Source organism: Jatropha curcas, chromosome 9 (assembly GCF_041381405.1).
Source record: "Jatropha curcas cultivar XTBG-Jc1 chromosome 9, XTBG_Jcur_1.0, whole genome shotgun sequence".
Lineage (NCBI taxonomy): Eukaryota > Viridiplantae > Streptophyta > Magnoliopsida > Malpighiales > Euphorbiaceae > Jatropha > Jatropha curcas.
Genome location: NC_143159.1, coordinates 15,740,736 through 15,763,316, shown reverse-complemented (window position 1 = coordinate 15,763,316; position 22,581 = coordinate 15,740,736).

Sequence of the window (22,581 nt, the reverse complement as noted above, 5' to 3'; positions counted from 1 at the left end):
ATTATATCAAGAACTCAAGCAAAAGGCAAGAATAGTTGCTGCCATACTAAGGGATCCTTGACTTCTTTACAAAATTTAAAATAGAAGCAATTCTATGCATATGTCAATTATATTTGTAATAGGAATACAATTCATATATCAACTAGAAGGTAAAGATCAAAATTTCCGTCAAGAGTTAGCATATAATATATATATCTCCTACATAAATTTCTAAAACTCAAATTATAGCTTCCAATAACAATTTTTAGAAACAACTTATAAGCTAATCTGCAGAACCAGTAGCTAGGGGTTCCAATTTCTACACTAACTTAATTTATGCCTCAAATCCTTCAACTAAGATCAAATAACTCATGAAATAAACCTAAAGGGGTCCAGATATGGCTTACCCAGCTGTAAAATACGCCGGAAATCGAAATTTTTCGATTAGGACGATCGATAGTTATAATGAAAGAAAAAGGGACAGTGGTTTAGCTACTGCCGTCGTTGATTTGATAGGGAATGAGAGGGACATTGGTCTAGTTCGACTGGTCCTTGGCTGGTCTCGCCCAAAAAACAAAAGAGAAAGGCCACCAGATAATGATCAATCACATCCTTATAACTTATGGAATCAAAATTCCAAAGGGTTATTGAAACAGGTACAAGTAAATTCTAGTGAAGAAGACCAAGACAGTAGAGACGATGCCTCATGGCGAGACAAGACATACTTTACTCGCTCTAATCAAAATAGTATGAATCGACCTATTGCCGATGTTGATTGGCATTCAAGAGTCAGAGAAGTACTAAGAGAATTTGAGGAGTCAAGAGGTGACTCGAGTAATTACGGACTCGGGGATGACTCACCCTTATCAGAAGACATATGAGCTGCCCCTATGCCCTCTAAATTCAAGATGCCAATATTCGACTAGTATGACGGTTCAACTAATTCATAAAGTCACTTGGCTAACTTAACCATCATGTACTTACAAACGAAATCAAATGAAATTATATGTCGAGTTTTTTCTTGTAACATTAAAGGGGCTAGCACAAGAATGGTACCAGACATTAAAATCGAATTCATTGGCTCGTTTTCACAATTAGCATCTCTTTTCAAGTCTAGATTTATTTGTATGTCGGCAAGGAGAATTTCTTTTGACTTCTTAGATTTGAAAAGGGAAGAAGGAGAACCATTAAGCCGATACATAGAAAAATTCCAGAAGATGCTAATACGACCCTAGCTAATTAACAAGTACTCTTGCAAATCAATAAGGAAAATCTAGCAGAAAGCATGCAATCACAGAAGTACCCGTCAATCCCTTTAACCCCCAAGTACTCTTGAAGAGAGAAAGCAAGGAATTTAAAACAAGAATCAGAAACTTACCTTCAAGTACTCTTCAAAACAACTCTGAAATTCTTGGCGCAATTAATCTTGTAGAACTCACAATCTTAATTACTAAGGAAACTATGGTTCTGTTCATGCAAAGATGAAGAACACGGTCTGTTCTTGAAGAACAAAGAAAAATGTAAAGTTTTGATAAATTCCATGTTGGCTGCCGTGCAGCTCTTACAACATAATATATATAAGCTAGGCTAAACCTAATTTAGCAATTAACTTAAGCTAGTCCAGGCCTAAACGTAATGTGGCCCAAATGGGCTTAATTAAATACAAGCCCAAGCTAACTAATTAAAACAAGCCTGACTTTAAACATTAACTAATCTTGGGCTGGCCCAACTCTGGAAAATAAACCCAACCAGCCTTACACTAATTAATTAAGTCCACTAAAAGAATTTAAACAAAATAGGACACATGGGCCAGAAGCCCTACACAGCCCATACTTAAGCTCATAATAAAATAACATCCTCCTAAATTTGCCTAAGTATAGAATCATGTAGAATGCATCAACGAGCAGCCTCTTTGCACGCCTCAAGCATCATAACAAGCTTTGGTGCTTCTTCAAGTTCAATCTCACATCTTGCATAATTATGATCTTGAAGCTCCAATGTGATTTGTTCTTGAGCAAATGCATTCAAGGTTGCTCGTAGCTTGGTTGCACGAGCTCTTGTGATTGGCCCCGCGGGTAGAGCTAGAGGATCCTTCATCTTGCTCCCTTGATCCGTATCATTCCCTCCCTCCTCAAAAAGATTTGTCCTCAAATCTGAATCATAATCAAATGGAGAAAGGTCAGAAACATTAAAGGTAGCAGACACGCCATACTCACCTGGTAGATCAATCTTGTAGGCATTATCATTGATCCTCTCTAACACTTGAAAAGGCCCATCACCTCGGGCAGCAAGTTTTCCCTTCCTTTGGTTTGGGAATCTTTCCTTCGTCATGTGCACCCAAACCCAATCTCCAGGTTGAAATACCAACGCCTCCTTCCCTTGTTGGCAGGGTTAGCATAACTTTTATTCTTCATGTCTATATGAGCCCTATGTCACGGAGATAGGTTTTAGCTTGCCTATCCGTGCGGCACTTAGTCGCCTTTGGGTGTTAGGACGAGCTAAGTAAGCCTAGAAGCACAATGGAACAAATATAAAAGCTAAATAAGAAGAGAGAGCACAAGAGAGCTTGAGAAGAGACTTGTATTGCTCTTGTATTGCATAATTGCTTGGTGATTACAAATGAGAGGAGTGGTGGTATTTATAGCCATTTCCACCTCCTCAATGGATGGCTAGGATTTACATACATACAATGAACGGCCTAGATTACATGGAGTTAGGTAGATGTTAGGTGAGAGTTAGGTGAGACATTAAAATATCTATGGGTGGGAGTATTATAATGCCTACACCTTGTGGACTTGGAGCAACCACGTTTGGGCTTGGAGCTTGCCATGTCTTTGGGTCATTTGTGTTAGCCCGTTTTTGGGTAGCCTTGCAAGCCTTCCTTGTAAGTGTTTGGGCCAACTCCACCTTCTCACCATGCGGGCCGTAACACCTTCCCCCACTCATGCTCGCGACGTCCTCGTCACGCCTTGAGCCTCGTATTGCCTTATCATTTCCTCGAACTACCATAGGGTGTCTTCGCGCTCCCAACTAGCTTCAGATTCTGGGAGGTTTCTCCATTTTATCAAGTACTCGCGGTAGTTTGGGACTTCACGTTTCCGCACCACCCGTGAGTTAAGTATGTCGTCAACCTCCCTGTCGAATTCAGTGACAACTGCAGTTGGGGCTCGTGTGGATGCACCCCTGCCTGGGTCTTCTTTATCAGCATGGTAAGGTTTTAACATGCTAACATAGAAGACGTTGTGAATTTTAAGTTTAGGGGGCAGTTCGACTTGATAAGCAGCTCTTCCCACTCGCTTGATGATGGGAAATGGTCCTTCATACTTCCTCACCAACCCTTTGTGCACCTTCCGTAAGGACTTGAATTGGTTAGGGAGGAGTTTAACCAGTACCTTGTCTCCTTCGGCGTACTCCCGCCTCTTAGTGTCTGCCCATTTCTTCATTCGCCGAGCAGCTTTATCGAGACAAGCATGGGTCTCATCTGCTTCTTCATGCCATTCCCTTGCAAATTTGTGGGCTGTAGGGTTCACTCCAGCATATGAAGCTGCGATGGCATTGGGAGTCAGGGGCTACTGTCCCATGATAATTTTGAAGGGACTTTTGCCCATAGATTTGCTCCTTTGGAGGTTGTACGAGAATTGGGCAATGTCAAGCAGCTTGGCCTAATCTCGCTGATGGGCATTGACATAGTGTCGAAGGTACAGCTCGAGTAAGGCATTGATACGCTCTATTTGCCCATCGCTCTGGGGATGAAAGCTAGTTGAGAAGTTCAAGTCTGTCCCCATCAGCTTGAATAATTCTCGCCAGAACTTGCCAGTAAAATGAAGGTCTCGGTCACTCACAATATTCCGTGGGAGTTTCCATAACTTCACCACATTTTTAAAGAACAGGCGGGCTGCTTCATCAACCTTACAGTCAGCAGAGACTGGGATAAAGGTAGCATACTTGCTGAATCTATCAACAACGACCATTATGCTGCCATATCCTTCAGATTTTGGTAGTGCAACGATGAAGTCCATCGAGACACTTTCCCAAGGGCGCTTTGCAACGGGGAGAGGCTCAAGTAAACCCGCAGGAGCTTGTTGTTCAACCTTGTCTTGTTGACAGATAAGACAGGTTTTGACATACGTCTCTACGTCATCTTGCATCCTTGGCCAGTAGTAGTGAGCTCTTACTAAGGCCATTGTACGTGCTTCACCAGGATGTCCAGCCCATTTTGAATCGTGGGACTCCTTGAGGATTTCTTTGCAAAGATTTCCCCATTTTGGCACGAGGACTCGATTGCCATGAGTATAGAGTACTCCCTCTTGTTCCCAAAATCTTCGTGTCTTTCCTTCCTTTGCTAATTTGAGCAAGTTTCCAGCAAAATCATCATGTTGCATCCCTTCTCGGATGCTTTCCAGCATGTTGCTTCGTGGGGTGCTAGCACTGATCGTGGCTAGCTCTGCCTTGCAACTCAGCGCATCGGCCACAACGTTGGCCTTCCCTGGTTTATACTCAAGTTTATAGTCAAATTCTGCCAAGAAGTCTTGCCATCGAGCTTGCTTAAGACTCAACTTCTTCTGCGTCTGGAAGTAGCTAGTGGCTACTGACACGGAACCTAATGAAAATAAATTTCATGAACTCAATGACAAGTTTTGGAAGAGATTAAAGATCTAGAATAAATTCCCCTCTATGGCACCCAAAGCTTAAAGAAGCAAGAACACCAATAATAGAGTAAAAGAATAAGATAAACGCCACAAAGAATTGATAAGTTTACCTTGATTCTTGATGCAATTAGAAGAATGCAATCTCACACTCTCTAAAAACATGAACATGCCTAAGCATGAAGAAGTAGTCTTTAATTCATTCAATAATTGTTGAATAATTACAAAATAACAAGCTATTTATACTAATCTAAGAGGTCCAGATCCTTAAAGGATTTAGAGTTAGCTAAGGAGTAGGATTTAGCAAATCTAAACCAACTAAGGATAAGACTAATAAAATCATAACAACTTAAGGATTTGGATATCTAATCCAAATCTACTAAAGATTGACTAAATCTAAACAAAATAAGGCTAATTAATCAAGGGGGGGCCGAAATATTGGAGGCCCAACCCATTAACAAAGCAAAAAACTCAAAATAAGCTAACTAACTTAATGAGAGGCAGGGACAAGCACGGCCTGGGTGTGCTATTTGGCACGGGCGTGCTTCAATGTAGGAGTTCCCTCGTGAGAGTCAGAGGGAAGCACGGCCATGGTGTGCTATTTGGCACGGGGGTGCTTCAGAGTCAGAGGGAAGCACGGCCTGCACGGGGGTGCTTCAAGGTAGTTGTTTTCCTCAGCAAGTCAGACGAGGGCACGGCCTGAGGTGTGCCATCTAGCACGGGCGTGCTAACCAATTCATGTTCCCACTCAACATGTGCTTCTATTAATGTGAGAAACTTAGGTGTTCCTTCAAGTTCTTCATAGCACTTGTTGAAAGCAAGGTCATGGAGCTCTTTTGTAACTTGTTCTTGAATATGTAAGGACATGGTTGCTCCATACTTCTTTGCACGGCTCCTTGTAATTGGTCTACTAGGAAGTGCTAATGGATTGCCATTGTTGTGGTCCTTGTTCCCTTGAGCTCCATAGGTGGTTGGTGGTAGTGGATCCGTATTAGCTACATTCACATATAGTAATCCCTTCACCTTGGGAATGCTAGGAGGAAGGGTTCTTGTTATGGAACTCAAGTATTGTAAGAATCCCAAGTTGGCATGGGTTTCTTCTGCCGCCTATTTCTCCTTACTAGACTCAGCGACCATGGCATTCATTCCCTTCCTTTTGGGGCAGTCTCGCACCCAGTGTGGCCCTTCACGATAGAAGCAAGGTGTAGGACGTTTGGGTTGATTCCTCCTAAATTGGGTGTTGGGTTTTCCCTCGAATGACTTAGACGAACCATCTTCCCTGTGATAGTGGTCCTTCCTCTAACCTTGCCTCTCTCCCCCACTCTTGCTAGGGATAGGCTTCTTGGTCCTGACTTGGGTGGAGTAGTCAGGTAGGAATTCAACTACAGCAATGGCATCGTCAAGTGGTTGCACGCCACGCCGCTCTAGCTCCACCCTTGTCCAGTCTTTTAGCCCATCTTTGAAGTAGAAGAGAGCATCTTTGTCAGGTAGGTCATCGATCTCCAACATAAGGGTAGTGAACTCCTTGATATAATCAAAGTTACTCCCACTCTGTCGTAGACGACGTAATTTCCCCCTCGCTTCAGTATCGGCATTATGAGGTACAAAGTGCTTCCGCAATTCTGACTTGAATTGCTCCCATGTATGGATAGTGCACATGCCTCTCTCACGTTCTGCATGTTTTCTTCGCCACCATAGTTGAGCAGCGTCTCGAAGAAATGTGGGGGCATTGCCGATCTTGGCATCATCTGGTACCCCCATGGCCTTGAAGTATTGATCAAGACCGAAGAGAAAATTCTCCACCACTGATGCGCTACGCATTCCGTTGTACGTAGCAGGCGTGGGCACCTTCAAACCATGCACCACAGGGCTGGTGGTGGCACTGGTTGAAGCGGGACTACTCATTCGTTGGTGCATCCGACATTCAGAATGAACAGCATCTACTTCCTTTCGGAGAGCACTGACTTCAGAATTGATAATTCCTCGTACCTCAGTCACTTCATTTGCAAGTGCTTGAAGTTCTTGCTGAAGGGCTGCGCCAAGCTCAAGGATCATATCCTTGGCAGCTCTAGTGATCTCTTCGTTCTCCTGAACAACATTATCAAGTTGTTCGGAGAGTTCACCCACAAAAGCTTCTTGAGAGGACATGGCCTGCTCAAGAGCTCTAACTCTTTGCTCCATCGCATCAGTGGGAGACTCACCAACCTTGGATTTCCCCCTCTTAGGCTGAGTACGTGATGGCTCGTGGCCTCGGACAGACTCAGCCTGCTCGAGTTATTGTCCCTCAACAACAACCACGTTAACTTCATCGTTCGCCATTGATCAAGACGAAAGGCTTGGCACCTAGGACGGAACTTGCTCTGATACCACCTGTCACGGAGATAGGTTTTAGCTTGCCTATCCGTGCGGCACTTAGTCGCCTTTGGGTGTTAGGACGAGCTAAGTAAGCCTAGAAGCACAATGGAGCAAATATAAAAGCTAAATAAGAAGAGAGAGCACAAGAGAGCTTGAGAAGAGACTTGTATTGCTCTTGTATTGCTTAATTGCTTGGTGATTACAAATGAGAGGAGTGGTGGTATTTATAGCCATTTCCACCTCCTCAATGGATGGCTAGGATTTACATACATACAATGAATGGCCTAGATTACATGGAGTTAGGTGGATGTTAGGTGAGAGTTAGGTGAGACATTAAAATATCTTTGGGTGGGAGTAGTGCCAGAGACATACGTGGGTCGAAGTGGGGCGTAAAGCAAGGACGGTCCAAGGGCGAGTCGACCTCCCTCGGCACGAGGACGTGCCTGGTTTTGAGTGGGGGAGGATGCACGAACAAATTCTGTGATCGTGTTAGGCCAACATTGAAGAGCGTACCTAGCTGCGTTTCAACCTGCGTGGGTTGGGGCGGCTTAGCGGATTAAGGCGTTGTTCCACCCTAGTGGTACTTACCCCATGCAAAGCCTACGTGCAGGCGGGGTATGTGCCACGGGGCACAACTGGTCGAGAGCTGGGCCGCTCTCCTGATGAGCCCATGGCAGGGCGAAACCAGTGTGGTACGGTATGGCAAGGCTTGCCTCGGAGTCAAGCGGGAGGGCTCCCGGGGCGCCCGTGCTGTGCGAGACTCTAGGCCCGTGACACCTAGCTTTAGCATGTATCTCCCTGACCAATTTAGCCTTCTTTTCACCATCTAAGTTAGCAATTTCACTCAAAGGCGAAGGAGATAAATCAAGTACAGTCAAAGGATTAAAACCATACACAAGCTCAAATGGACTATAACCACTAGAAGAATGTATAGACCTATTATAAGCAAATTCAATGAAAGGCAAACAATCCTCCCAGGTTTTTAGATTCTTACTAACCACTGCTCTAAGCAAAGTACCTAGAGTTCTGTTGACTACCTTAGTCTGGCCATCCGTCTAGGGATGACAAGTAGTAGAGTACAGCAACTTCGTACCAAGCTTACTCCATAAAACACGCCAAAAATGAGAAAGGAACTTGGCATCACGGTCTGAGACTATAGTGCATGGCACCCCATGCAATCTCACAACCTCCCTGAAAAATAACTCAGCAACATGGACAGCATCATCACTCTTATGGCATGCAATGAAATGTGCCATCTTACTAAACCTGTCCACAACAACAAAAATAATATCCCTACCACGCTTTTTTCTGGGCAATCCAAGCACAAAATCCATAGAAACATCAATCCAAGGCAAAGTAGGTACAGGTAAAGGCATATAAAGGCCATGAGGCATAGACTTAGACTTAGCTTGCTTACATGCTATGCACACACCACACAATTTCTCTACATCTCTACGCATATGTGGCCAAAAGAAATGTTCAGCAAGTATATCATATGTCTTAAGAACCCCAAAATGCCCCATAAGTCCCCCACAATGTGACTCTAACACAAGCAGTTCACGTATAGAACATTTGGGTATACAAAGTTTATTTCCCTTAAATAAAAACCCCTCATGCCTAAAGAACTTGTTAAAGGCCCCATGTTCACATGCACTCCAAATAAGACCGAAGTCATCATCATCAACATATAAGGATTTTATATGCTCAAATCCTAACAACTTAGCAATAACTGTAATAATTAAAGCATACCTCCTAGAAAGTGCACCAGCCACAATATTTTCTTTCCCTTGCTTGTATTTAATCACAAAAGGAAACTGTTCAATGAATTCAACCCACTTACCATGTCTCTTGTTCAATTTACCTTGTCCCTTGAGGTGCTTTAAAGACTCATGGTCAGTGTGTATGACAAATTCTTTGGGTAGAAGGTAATGTTGCCATACCTCCAACCCTCTCACTAGAGCATATAGCTCCTTGTCATAGGTTGAATAGTTGAGTTGCGCTCCATTGAGTTTCTCACTGAAATAAGCAATAGGCTTTCGCTCCTGCATCAACACTGCACCAATACCTACACCAAAAGCGTCACACTCAATCTCAAATGTTTTATCAAAGTCAGGTAAAACTAAAATAGGAGCAAAACAAAGAATGGATTTTAAAGTATCAAATGCCCTTTGTTGCACTTCCCCCCATTTGAACCAAACTTCCTTCTTTACCACCTCTGTGAGTGGGGCTACTATGGTAGAGAAGTCCTTCACAAACCTCCGATAGAAGCTTGCCAAGCCATGGAAACTCCTCACCTCAGATATAGATTTAGGAGTTGGCCATTCTCGAATTGCTTTAACCTTCTCCTTATCAACTTCAATCCCCTGTGCACTCACAATAAAACCAAGAAAAACAAGCCTATCTATGCAAAAAGTGCATTTTTATAGTTTAGCGTATAACTTTTCAGCTCTCAAAGTTATCAGTACTAACCTAACATGCTCAATATGCTCATCGATAAATTGGCTATAAATCAGTATATCATCAAAATAAACCACAACAAATTTGCCTAGAAAAGCACGTAAGACATGGTTCATTAATCTCATGAAAGTACTAGGTGCATTAGTTAGACCAAATGGCATAACCATCCACTCATATAAACCATATTTAGTCTTAACGGCAGTTTTCCATTCATCACCTAACTTCATTCTAATTTGATGATATCCACTCATTAAATCAATTTTCGAAAAGTATTTACTACCATGCAGTTCATCTAACATATCGTCTAGCCTAGGAATTGGATGGCGATACTTAACTGTGATTTTGTTGACAGCTCGGCAGTCAACACACATCCTCCAAGAACCGTCCTTCTTAGGCACAAGTAATACAGGAATTGCACATGGGCTCATACTCTCCCGCACAAATCCCTTAGACAATAGGTCATCAACTTGGCGCTGCAACTCCTTAGTCTCCATGGGGTTGCTCCTATAAGCTGGCCTGTTAGGAATTGTAGATCCGGGCACGAAGTCAATCTGACGTTCAATGCCTCTTAGGGGTGACAATCCACTAGGCATTTCATCAGGAAACACATCAGAAAACTCCTACAACAAAGAAACAAAACTAGAAGGCAAAGAAGAAGTGTCAATGTTAGTCAAATTAAGCAAAGTTTCCTTTAAACCTAATCATTAAGATTGGTCTACCCTCACTAACATTGCGACGGATCTCTCTCTCTCTTACATACATGTTTTGTTTCTTTCTTCCCTCTCTTGGTGTTTCACTCACCAATGGGCCATTCAATTGTTTCTTTTCACTCTTGGCCTCTTTTTCCCTTTTTTCTTTATCTTTATTTTCTCCCTCCCCCTGAATACAATTCTGCCCCTCACTTTCTAATATCCTCTTTTGGTCTAGACAGACCTCTTGTGGTGTCAAAGGAGCTAGAACCACAGGTTTACCCAAATAGGCAAGGGAGAATCGGTTGGTGTACTCATCATGCTGGACTCGCTTGTCGAATTGCCATGGGCGGCCTAGAAGAATATGCCTAGCTAGCATAGGTACTACATCACAAGTGACCTCATCCCCACGTCCAGTACGCATGTCAAACCCAATTTCTGCACCATACTCAAACTAGCTACATTAGTGCAACTTCCATTATCAATAATCAAAAGACATACCTTGTCAAGTACCAAGCATCTAGTATGGAAAATATTCTCTCTTTGTTCTAAGCTCTCCTCTTGAACTTGCATGTTGAGAACTCCCCTGGTAACTAGGGGTGCCATAGGGGAGGGTTTAGTTTGATCTTTGATCTCTTCCAAATCTTGTCATAGAGTTCTTGGAATAAATTTCCATAGGGTTCCGCGTCACTTTGTCACCTTAAAGTTCTCACCACCTAAGTAACGCTTTCTCTTTCTTCTCTTCTCCTTCTCCAACGCCATTTTTATCTTCTTCCTCTTCCTTCATTTTCTTCATTTTCTTACCTCCAAATTACCACCAAGCTACCTAATTAAACCATGGAATAGTACTTAATTGTTAAGAATTAAGTAGTAGAAGTTGAGATTGGTGATTAAAAGCAAAGAGAATTGAAGTTCCCATTGAAGCAAGTAAGTTGTGGTTTTTGAGTTTTGTGAATTAATAAGTAGAATTCATGGTTTAGACATGTTATTGATGCATTAAATCATGCTCCAACTATTTCTTTTGTTGATTTTTGATTTTAATGTTGATTTCTCATACTTTGAAGAGGTTGGAGAACCACCCTCAAAAGGTAAAGAGAAAGCCAAGGAGTAAGGCTTTCCAAGCTTATTCAAGCTTGTTAATAAGGTTAGTGCAATCATATTCTCTTTCCCCTTTCTCTTGTTTAAGTTTTTTTTACATGGTTAGGTTTTTGAATGTATTTTGGGAACTTTGTATGTTTTGGTTAAATTGATGAATTTTAATGTTAGATATGTTTGATACGGAACCGGGATCGGAAATCAAAGGAATGAGATTAAGTTCGCCTCTATGGCACTCCACGTTTATAAGGAAACGGAAACACCAATAATCGAGATTAAAACGCTCTATGGCACCCCACGTTTATAATGAAACGGTAACACCAATAATCGAGCAAAGAACAAGATAAACGCCACAAATGAATTGATAAGTTTACCTTAATTTTTGATGCAATTAGAGGGTAGCAAATTCTCACAATCACTCTAATTAAGAAGAACATGCAAGAGCATGAACAATTCTGCCTTTGATTCAAATTATGCCAAAAATCTCGTTTTACATCTTAAGGAGGCTATTTATATGCCTTAAACAAACATAACCCTAAAGATGAGCATCTAACTAGGCTGCCCTAGGGCCAAAACACATGGGCTTAACTCTAAAACACAAAATAAAGTCATTTCCAGCCCAAAACAAACAACTTCATATTGGGCAGATTGCATGCATCATAAAACCAACACAAAACAACTTAAATAAACACTATGAGCCCATATCCCTTACATATTAATTAGACCAAAACAAGCAACAAGGGATAAGAACACATCCAAGCCCACTAGGAAGCACCAATGGATCCATATCAATGTTCTTAAGTGAGATTGGACATCATTTTTGACCCATTTATACTTCCCATCTGTTTCTGACTTCTTCATAAAAGTTGTATCTCTATTTCTCAACTTTCCAAAACATCTTCTTATGTCTAATTCCAATACTTGTAGCTCAACTTATGATTTAAATACCAAAACTGGTTCTGTTATGGTGTCTTACCTGTATATTCAAAATGATTGTCCATTTTGACCACTAAAATGGCAAAATAATGTCTTATTTCTTCATAAAAGTTGTAGGTCTATGTCTTAGCTTTCTAACCCATCCTCTTGTGTCCAATTTGGATATATATAGATCAACTTATGGTTGAAACACCCAAACTGACTTTGTTGTGATAGAGTTTGTGCATTACTTAATTATATTCTTTGTTTTTCCTAACTTTCTCTTGACTTTTGTAGCAACTTTGGGATTCTAAAGTGCAATTATTCAAGTGGAAAGAGTGGTAAAAGGCTGGAGTGAAACCCACATATTGTAAAAAAGCCAAATAAAGAGAGAAACACGTGAGGGAGTGATAAACTATCCATTTCCTTTAGTTTTGTGTTTGTATTCTATTTCAGGATGTCTGATTCATCTAGAGATAAGAATGACAGCCCTCTTAAAATTGAAGATCCAAATCTACAAGCCTTTCTAGATGCTCTCTCTGGAGAGATGGGACGAATCACTAGGTTTATGGAGAGCTTTAATGACAGATTAGAGCTTCAAGAACAACAGACGGAAAGACATGACCACAATGCCACAAGGAGGGGTACAACAAGAGCTTGTCCTAGTACTACACCAATTAGATTTCAAACTCCTGAAGATGAGGAGGTTGATAATCCTGATCATTACTTTAGGGATTTGAACAATAAGTTAGGAAGGGTGCAAGGAAGGAAAAGTGTGGATTACCTCAATAGGTATTCAATCACAAAGGATGAGCGGAAGACCATTCTAACACCAGTTTGGTCAAAGGAAGTATATGTAGATCAATGTAAAAATGAAACCATGAGATTTGATGTTATAAAGAAAGAAAAGGAGATTCAAAATAAAATTAGTGAAAATAAACAGAGTGCAAAAAAAGAGAAAGAGGAAAAAGAAAAAGAAAAGAATGTGAGTTTGATAGCTAGGGCAAGTGAGGATACACATGCTTTGTACCACAATCAGCCTATACTTGTACCTTTGTGCAAGGGAGCTTATTTGGCCACTAATGATCTTAACCCATCCTTGCCAAGTGTGTTTGTTGATCTTTTGCAGGACTTTGAACATGCATTTCCAGAAGAGATTGCCCAATCTTCATTTGACGGTAAAGAGGTGGTTCTTGCACCATTGACACCTCAAGAAGTGAATAGTGATCAGAAAAAGTTGTTTGAGAGAGAGAAAGAGGAGTTCACTAATGACTTTCCTGAAGAGTTGCCTAGTGGATTGCCACCTTTGAGAGGGATAGATCATCAAATCGACTTCATTCTTGGCTCCAACATTCCAAATCGACCAGCCAATAGAAGCAATCCAATGGAGACAAAGGAGTTGCAAAGGCATATTCAGGTTGCAGCAACCAATGGAGTTCAATACGATCTAAAAAGGAGAAGAAGAGTAAAGAAAAGGGCATGGATTCTAAGGAAAAGTGGACTGATCCTCGCAAGCAAAAGGATACCTCAACTTTTAACTAAGATTCGAGGATGAATCTTTTTGAGGAAAGGGGGAATGATATGGATCCATTGGTGCCTCCTAATGGATTCTAGTGGACTTTGCTTGGATGTGGTCTTATCCCTTATTGCTTGTTTTGGTCTAATTAATATGTAAGGGATATGGGCCCATAGTGTTTATTTAAGTTGTTTTGGGTTGATTTTATGATGCATGCAATCTGCCCAATATTAAGTTGTCTATTTTGGGCTAGAAATGATTCTATTTTGTGTGTACTAGTTAGGCCCATGTGTTTTGGCCTTAGGACAGCCTAGTTAGATACTCTTCTTTAGGGTTATGTTTGTTTGGGGCTTATATATAGCCTCCTTAAGATGTAAAACGGGATTTTTAGCCAACCTTGAATTTTAATCAAACAAAACGTTTTCTTCTTGTTCTTTCAAGAACAGATCGTGTTCTTCATAGACCCAAATCATCCTTAGTAATTAAGCTTGTGAGTTCTACAAGATTAATTGCGCCAAGAATTTCAGAGTTGTTTTCAAGAGTACTTGAAGGTAAGTTTCTGATTCTTGTTCTAAATTCCTTGCTTTCTCTCTTCAAGAGTACTTGGGGGTTATAGGGATTGTCGGGTACTTCCGTGATTGCATGCTTTCCGCTAGATCTTCCTTGTTGATTTGCAAGAGTACTTGTTAATTGGCTAGGGTCGTATCACGATGTGTGCTCTAGCCATGCACATCTCCATATCTTTATGGTAGTCTTCCACTGATTTGGCTCCTTGAATGAGTCTATGAAGCTTCTGATGCAACTCCCTAAAATAATGAGCAGGAAGAAAACGTTTTCTCATTACGTCCTTCATATCCTCCCAATTGTTGATAGGTCGCCTTCCCACTTTCCTTCGACTCTGATTAAGTTGAGCCCACCAAAACAAAGCATAGTCTTGGAACTCTAAGGCAGCAATCTTCACCTTTTTCTCCTTAGTATATCTATTGCATTCAAAGATCATCTCAACCTTCCTTCTCCCATTCCAAGAATTCGTCTGCATTGTTTCGGCCTTTGAAAGGTGGCACCTTGAGTTTGATGTTACCCAAGTTACCATCTAATGGTGTATCAACCTCTTCTTCATCCTGCCCAAAGTAAGTTTCATTTCTGTAAACACGGCCTCTACCAATCCCTCTTCCTCTTCCTCTGTTGTTTCGGCCTCCTCTTGCCCACAAGGGCTCTCTATGCCATTCATCATCCTCTTCTTCATACTCTTTATGCCAAGGTTGTCTAGAGTGCTCTTTGGAAGTGGTTGCATCCCTCCTTGTGGCATTAGGGTCATGTCTTTCTGTCTTTTGTTCTTGAAGCTCCAGTCTGTCATTAAAGCTCTCCATAAGCCTAGTGATTCATCCCATCTCTCTAGAGAAAGCATCTAGAAAGGCTTGTAGTTTTGGATCTTCAACCTTGAGAGGGCTGTCATTCTTACCTCTAGATGAATCAGACATCCTGAAATAAAATAGCAAACACAAAACTAAAGGAAATGGTTAGTTTATCACTCCCTCACATGTTTCTCTCTTTATTTGGCTTTTCACAATATGTGGGTTTCACTCCAGCCTTTTACCACTCTTTCCACTTGAATAATTGCACTTCAGAATTCCTAAAGTTACTACAAAAGTCAAGAGAAAGTTAGGAAAGCAAAGAATATAACCAAATAAAGCACAAACTCTATCAAGAAATCACAACGTTTCAAATTGCAATACAAGAACAAGAAGGCGTATTGCTTGAAGTTAATAAACTAAAGTGAAGGAACAAGTAAATAACACTTCAGCAATGATAAGAGGCAAAGCACGGGCGTGCTGGAACAGTACGGCTAGGTTTTGGACTTCCAAAGGCTAGCACGAGCGTGCTATGTTTTGCACGGGCGTGCTTAGACTTCCAGAGGCTAGCACGGGCGGACTATGGAGGTAGCACGGGCGTGCTCCTCCCAGCCTGCAGAATCGCCTGGACTTCCAGAGGTGAGCACGGGCGTGCTTCTCCCTGAGTGTGCGAAATCCAAAATTTCCTAACTACTATAGCTCTAATTGTTCCAAACAAACAAATAGCAGAATACAAGAATCAACAAATAGACAATTCAGGACAAGATTAATGAAGTTAATTCACTACAAAGCAAAATTAACTATGGACCCAATTAATCTAATTATCAAGCTAGTATTCAAGAAAATTTCCCAAGAACAATATGTAACTACAGCAATGCTAGAATGTCCAAGCACTTCAGTGCGCAATTTTGGGTTGTCACAAATCAATTCTCAAGTAAGAAACGAATGACAATTTTTTTTTTCAATGCGAATTTGCAGCTAAATTCTCACAAATTTTTTTTTCTTCTATTTTTCGTTTTTTTTTTTTGAAGTCCCTAACCCTAGGATAGATTGAAATCCACAAGCACAGTGCTCTGATACCAGATAATACGACCCTAGCTAATTAACAAGTACTCTTGCAAATCAACAAGGAAAATCTAGCGGAAAGCATGCAATCACGGAAGTACCTCGTCAATCCCTTAAACCCCCCTAAGTACTCTTGAAGAGAGAAAGCAAGGAATTTAAAACAAGAATCAGAAACTTACCTTTAAGTACTCTTGAAAACAACTCTGAAATTCTTGGCACAATTAATCTTGTAGAACTCACAATCTTAATTACTAAGGAAACTATGGTTCTGTTCATGCAAAGATGAAGAACATACGGATTCGCTACCACTCAACCATAGAGCTCAAGGAAGCATGGAGAACACCTAAGTTTCTCACATTAATGGAAGCCCAAGTTGAGTTGGAAACCTGAATTTCCAGCTATGGCACGCCCCAGACTGTGCTAGGTTAGCAAGCCCCAGGCCATGCAAGTCTCTGACTCTCACGAGGAAACACTTACCTTGAAGCACGCCCGTGCCAATTAGCACGCCCCAGACTATGCTCGCCTCTGACTCTCGAGAGGAAACACTTACCTTGAAGCACGCTAGTGCGTATTGGCACACCCCAGACCGTGCCCGCCTCTGCCTCTAGCTAGATTAGTTAGTTTATTTTGAGTTTTAATAATGTTAATGGGTTGGGCCTCCTATAATTCGGCCACCCTTGGTTATTTTAGCCTTATTTTGTTTATATTTAGTCAATCTTTAGTTGATTTGGATTATATATCCAAATCCTTAAGTTGTTATGATTTTGTTAGTCATATCCTTAGTTGGTTTAGATTTGCTAAATCCTACTCCTTAGCTGATTTAGACTAACTATTCTAAATCCTTTAAAGATCTAGACCTCTTAGATTAGTATAAATATCTTGTTATATTGTAATTATTCATTCATCATTCAATAAAATCAATGAAATAGAATTTCTTCAACTTCATGCTTAGGCGTGTTCCTTGCTTTAGAGAGAGTGTGAGATTGCATTCTTCTAATTGCATCAAGAATCAAGGTAAACTTATCAATTCTTTGTGGCATTTATCTTATTCTTTTACTCTATTATTGGTGTTCTTGCTTCTTTAAGCTTTGGGTGCCATAGAGGGGGAGTTTATTTAGATCTTTGATCTCTTCCAAATCTTGTCATAGAGTTCTTGGAATTAATTTCCATAGGGTTCCGCGTCAGTTTGGTATCAGAGCCAAAGATTAAGGTAAATTCTTATTTATCTTAGTTCTAGGGTTTGTGTTTATTTGTTTTCTTGTTTCTTCTTATTTTCGTGTTTGTCTTCCTGTTTGTTTAGTTTTAATTTTGAATTTTCATCAATTGTGTTTGATTGATTTCGTTCTTGATAATATATATATATATATTTCTAGAAGTTGTGATCTTAGACCTTGTTCATTAGATTTGCAAAAAAAAAAAAAAAAAAAAAAGAGTAAGAAAAATTCGTCCACCATTAAAGAAGCTTGATTGTGTTGTGTGGATTTTGTTCCTAATTCTTAGGGATTTTGTCCTGATTCATAGGGATTTTTCCTAATTTTTAGGGATTTGACCATATTTTGTGGGATTTAGTTTATCCACTATAATCTCTTGATAAAATCTAATCTTAACTACTTTGTGGATAAGATAACAAGAATTAGTTGACCATATCTTTTGAGATTAAACATATCCACTAAAATCCTTGTCAAAATCTAAATCCTACCTAAATTGGGTTACATTGAAAGGATAAGAGGAGGATTCAAGGTAGCACGCCCGTGCCCAGTTCTGACTCTCAATTGTCGGACCAAGTCATACGCACGCCCGTGCTTCCATCTAGCACGCCCGTGCTCGGTTCTGACCCTATAAAAAAAGAAAAAATTTTTTCTTTTGATTTTCTTTGATTACTTACTTTGTTTTGGGTAGAATTAATTAGGTCCATATTTGTTTGCTTTGTAGTGAGCTAAATTCATACATTATATCCTGAAACTGTCTTTTAAATTCTAGTTTCTTTATTATTGTTTGAGCTTTCTTTTGCTTCTATTACATTATTAGGGTGTGTTTGCTTGTTTACTACACTCTAATTGATAATTAAAGTAGTACATTGTTTTGTTCTTGTGCTGCCATCCATCTCGTTTTTGAGTCTTCTTTCTAGAATTTGTGCTTGCTTTTCATTGTTAGGATTTATTTCTTGTTTCTAAACGTGCTTTTGAGTTGGTTGGTTGACCTAAGATTCTGAAGTACAATTGGAGGAATTGCAAGGAGTGACTAAAGAGTGTAAACACGTGAGGGAGTTGATATGGATCCATTGGTGCTTCCTAGTGGGCTTGGATGTGTTCTTATCCTTTGTTGCTTGTTTTGGTCTAATTAATATGTAAGGGATATGGGCTCATAGTGTTTATTTAAGTTGTTTTGGGTTGGTTTTATGATGCGTGCAATCTGCCCAATATCTAGTTGTTTGTTTTGGGCTGGAAATGACTTTATTTTGTGTTTTAGAGTTAAGCCCATGTGTTTTGGCCCTAGGGCAGCCTAGTTAGATGCTCTTCTTTAGGGTTATGTTTGTTTAAGGCATATAAATAGCCTCCTTAAGATGTAAAACGGGATTTTTGGCATAATTTGAATCAAAGGCAGAATTGTTCATGCTCTTGCATGTTCTTCTTAATTAGAGTCATTGTGAGAATTTGCTATCCTCTAATTGCATCAAGAATTAAGGTAAACTTATCAACTCGTTTGTGGCTTTTATCTTGTTCTTTGCTCGATTATTGGTGTTACCGTTTCATTATAAACGTGGGGTGCCATAGAGCGTTTTAATCTCGATTATTGGTGTTTCCGTTTCATTATAAACGTGGGGTGCCATAGAGGCGAACTTATATCCCATTCCTTTGATTCCCGATCCCGGATCCTTATCAGGAGTGCTTCACTATTAATCCAAATCTTTTCGTGTTTTCTATTTTGAATACTAACCATGAGTGCAGGCAAGTGACACGGAACCGGGATCGGAAATCAAAGGAATGAGATGTAAGTTCGCCTCTATGGCACCCCACGTTTATAATGAAACGGAAACACCAATAATCGAGATTAAAACGGTCTATGGCACCCCACGTTTATAATGAAACGGTAACACCAATAATCGAGCAAAGAACAAGATAAACGCCACAAATGAATTGATAAGTTTACTTAATTCTTGATGCAATTAGAGGATAGCAAATTCTCACAATCACTCTAATTAAGAAGAACATGCAAGAGCATGAGCAATTCTGCCTTTGATTCAAATTATGCCAAAAATCCCGTTTTACATCTTAAGGAGGCTATTTATATGCCTTAAACAAACATAACCCTAAAGAAGAGCATCTAACTAGGCTGCCCTAGGGCCAAAACACATGGGCTTAACTCTAAAACACAAAATAAAGTCATTTCCAGCCCAAAACAAACAACTTAATATTGGGCAGATTGCATGCATCATAAAACCAACCCAAAACAACTTAAATAAACACTATGAGCCCATATCCCTTACATATTAATTAGACCAAAACAAGCAACAAAGGATAAGAACACATCCAAGCCCACTAGGAAGCACCAATGGATCCATATCATTCCCCCTTTCCTCAAAAAGATTCGTCCTCGAATTTTAGTTAAAAGTTGAGGTATCCTTTTGCTTGCTAGGATAAGTCCACTTCTCCTTAGAATCCATGCCCTTTTCTTTACTCTTCTTCTCCTTTTTAGACCGTATTGAACTCCATTGTTTGCTACAACCTGAATATGCCTTTGCAACACCTTTGTCTCCATTGGATTGCTTCTATTGACTGGTTGATTTGGAATGGTGGAGCCAAGAATGAAATCGATTTGATGTTCTATCCCTCTCAAAGGTGGCAATCCACTAGGCAACTCTTCAAGAAAAACATCAGTGAACTCCTCTTTCTCTCTCTCAAGCAACTTTTTCTGATCAATATTCACTTCTTGAGGTGTCAATGGTGCAAGAACCACCTTTTCACCCTCACATGAAGATTGGGCAATCTCTTCTGGAACCACATGTTCAAAGTTCTGCAAAAGATCAACAAACACACTTGGCAAGGATGGGTTAAGATCATTAGTGGTAAAATAATCTTCTTTGCACAAAGGTAGAAATATAGGCTGAATTTGTTTTTCCTTTTCTTCCCCCTCTTTCTTTTTATTTACACTCAATATATTTTCACTCGTTTTATTTTTGCACTCCTTTTCTTTATTGACAGCCTCAAAACTCATCTTTTGCTTTCCATATTGGTCTTCATCCACTTCTTTTGAGGAAAATGATCTTGGAATGGTCATCCACCCATCCTTTGTGAATGAATACCTATTGATGTAATCCACATTTTTCCTTTCTTGCACCCTTCCTAACTTATTGTTCAAATCCCTAAAGTAATGATCAGGATGATCGACCTTCTTCTCTTCATGAGTTTGAAATCTAGTTGTTGTAGTACTAGGTCGAACTCTTGTTGTATTAGAGCGTTGGGCAGCTTTAAACTCCTGTAACTCCTTTCTCGTATCTTGGATAGAATTGTTGAAAGTTCTAAACTGTCCTAGGATTGACTCCATTACAAGTTTCAACTGGGGATCCTCCATTTGACTTCCCTCCCCACTATTATCTCCAAATGTGCCTGCACTCATGGTTAGTGTTCAAAATAGAAATCACAAAAACATTTGAGTCAGTGATAAAGCACTCCCTCACGTGTTTACACTCCTCAATCACTCCATGCAAATCCTCCAATTGTACTTTAGAATTTCAGGCCAACCAATCAATCTCAAAGCACGTTTAGAACACAAGGAAAATAAACCTTAACAAAAGAAACGTAAGCACAATTCTAGAAAGAAAACTCAAACAAAATGAATGGTAGCACAAGAACAAAACAATGTACTACTTGATTATTAATTAGAGTGTTGGAACTAGCAAATACACCCTAACAATATAAATGAAGCAAAGATAGCACACAAACAAGAAATAGAAACTAGAATTTAAAGACGATTTAGGGATATAGTGTATGAATTTAGTTCACTACAAAGCAAACCAAATATGGACCTAATTAATTCTACCCAATCAAAGCAAGCAAACAAAGAAAACCCCAAAAAAAATTTTTTTTTTAAGGTACTGTAGCACAGATGCTTCTGAGTTCCTGTAGCAAGTTACTGTAGCAGCGTGCATGACTTGTATCCTCACTTAACCCACAAATGTGACCCAATTTAGGTAGGGTAAGGCCTTAACAAGGTATAAGTGGATGGTTTGTGTCTCCCAATTTCAATTTAGGTAGGTAATGACTTATTATTTAGGTTGTCCAAGAATGACTTTTGTCTCCCAATTCAACTTAGGTAGGTAATGACCTTAACGACAATTTGACTTATCTCTCTTTAACAATGACTTTTTTTTTATTTTTTATGATCTAATTAGTAAGATCTAAGGCTGCAATGTCCAGATTTCCCTTTTGTTTTTTTTTTATTATCAAGAAACAAGCAAACAACAAGAAGATTCAAAGAGAAAACTAGATTCAAGAAGATCTAACAAGAAAAAAAAAATTCAGATCCAAGAAGATCTAAAGAGAAAATATCTAAATCCAACAAGATCTAAAGAGAAAATGTTTCAACAAGATCTAAAGAGAAAATGTTTAGATCCAACAAGATCTAAAAAGATAATGTCTAGATCCAACAAGATCTAAAGAGATAATGTAACACGAAGATAAACAATTAATGAATCCAACAACAAGAAAACTCAAATTCCTAACTAAGATAACAAAACTTACCCCAAAACTTTGATTTGGCTCTGATACCAAATGACACGGAACCGGGATCGGAAATCAAAGGAATGAGATGTAAGTTCGCCTCTATGGCACCCCACGTTTATAATGAAACGGAAACACCAATAATCGAGATTAAAACGCTCTATGGCACCCCACGTTTATAATGAAACGGTAACACCAATAATCGAGCAAAGAACAAGATAAACGCCACAAATGAATTGATAAGTTTACCTTAATTCTTGATGCAATTAGAGGATAGCAAATTCTCACAATCACTCTAATTAAGAAGAACATGCAAGAGCATGAGCAATTCTGCCTTTGATTCAAATTATGCCAAAAATCCCGTTTTACATCTTAAGGAGGCTATTTATATGCCTTAAACAAACATAACCCTAAAGAAGAGCATCTAACTAGGCTGCCCTAGGGCCAAAACACATGGGCTTAACTCTAAAACACAAAATAAAGTCATTTCCAGCCCAAAACAAACAACTTAATATTGGGCAGATTGCATGCATCATAAAACCAACCCAAAACAACTTAAATAAACACTATGAGCCCATATCCCTTACATATTAATTAGACCAAAACAAGCAACAAAGGATAAGAACACATCCAAGCCCACTAGGAAGCACCAATGGATCCATATCAGCAAGTTTGGAGATAATAGTGGGGATGAAAGTCAAATGGAGGATTCCCAATTAAAACTTGTAATGGAGTCAATCCAAGAGCAGTTTAGAAGCTACAACAGTTTCCTCCAAGATATGAAAAAGGATT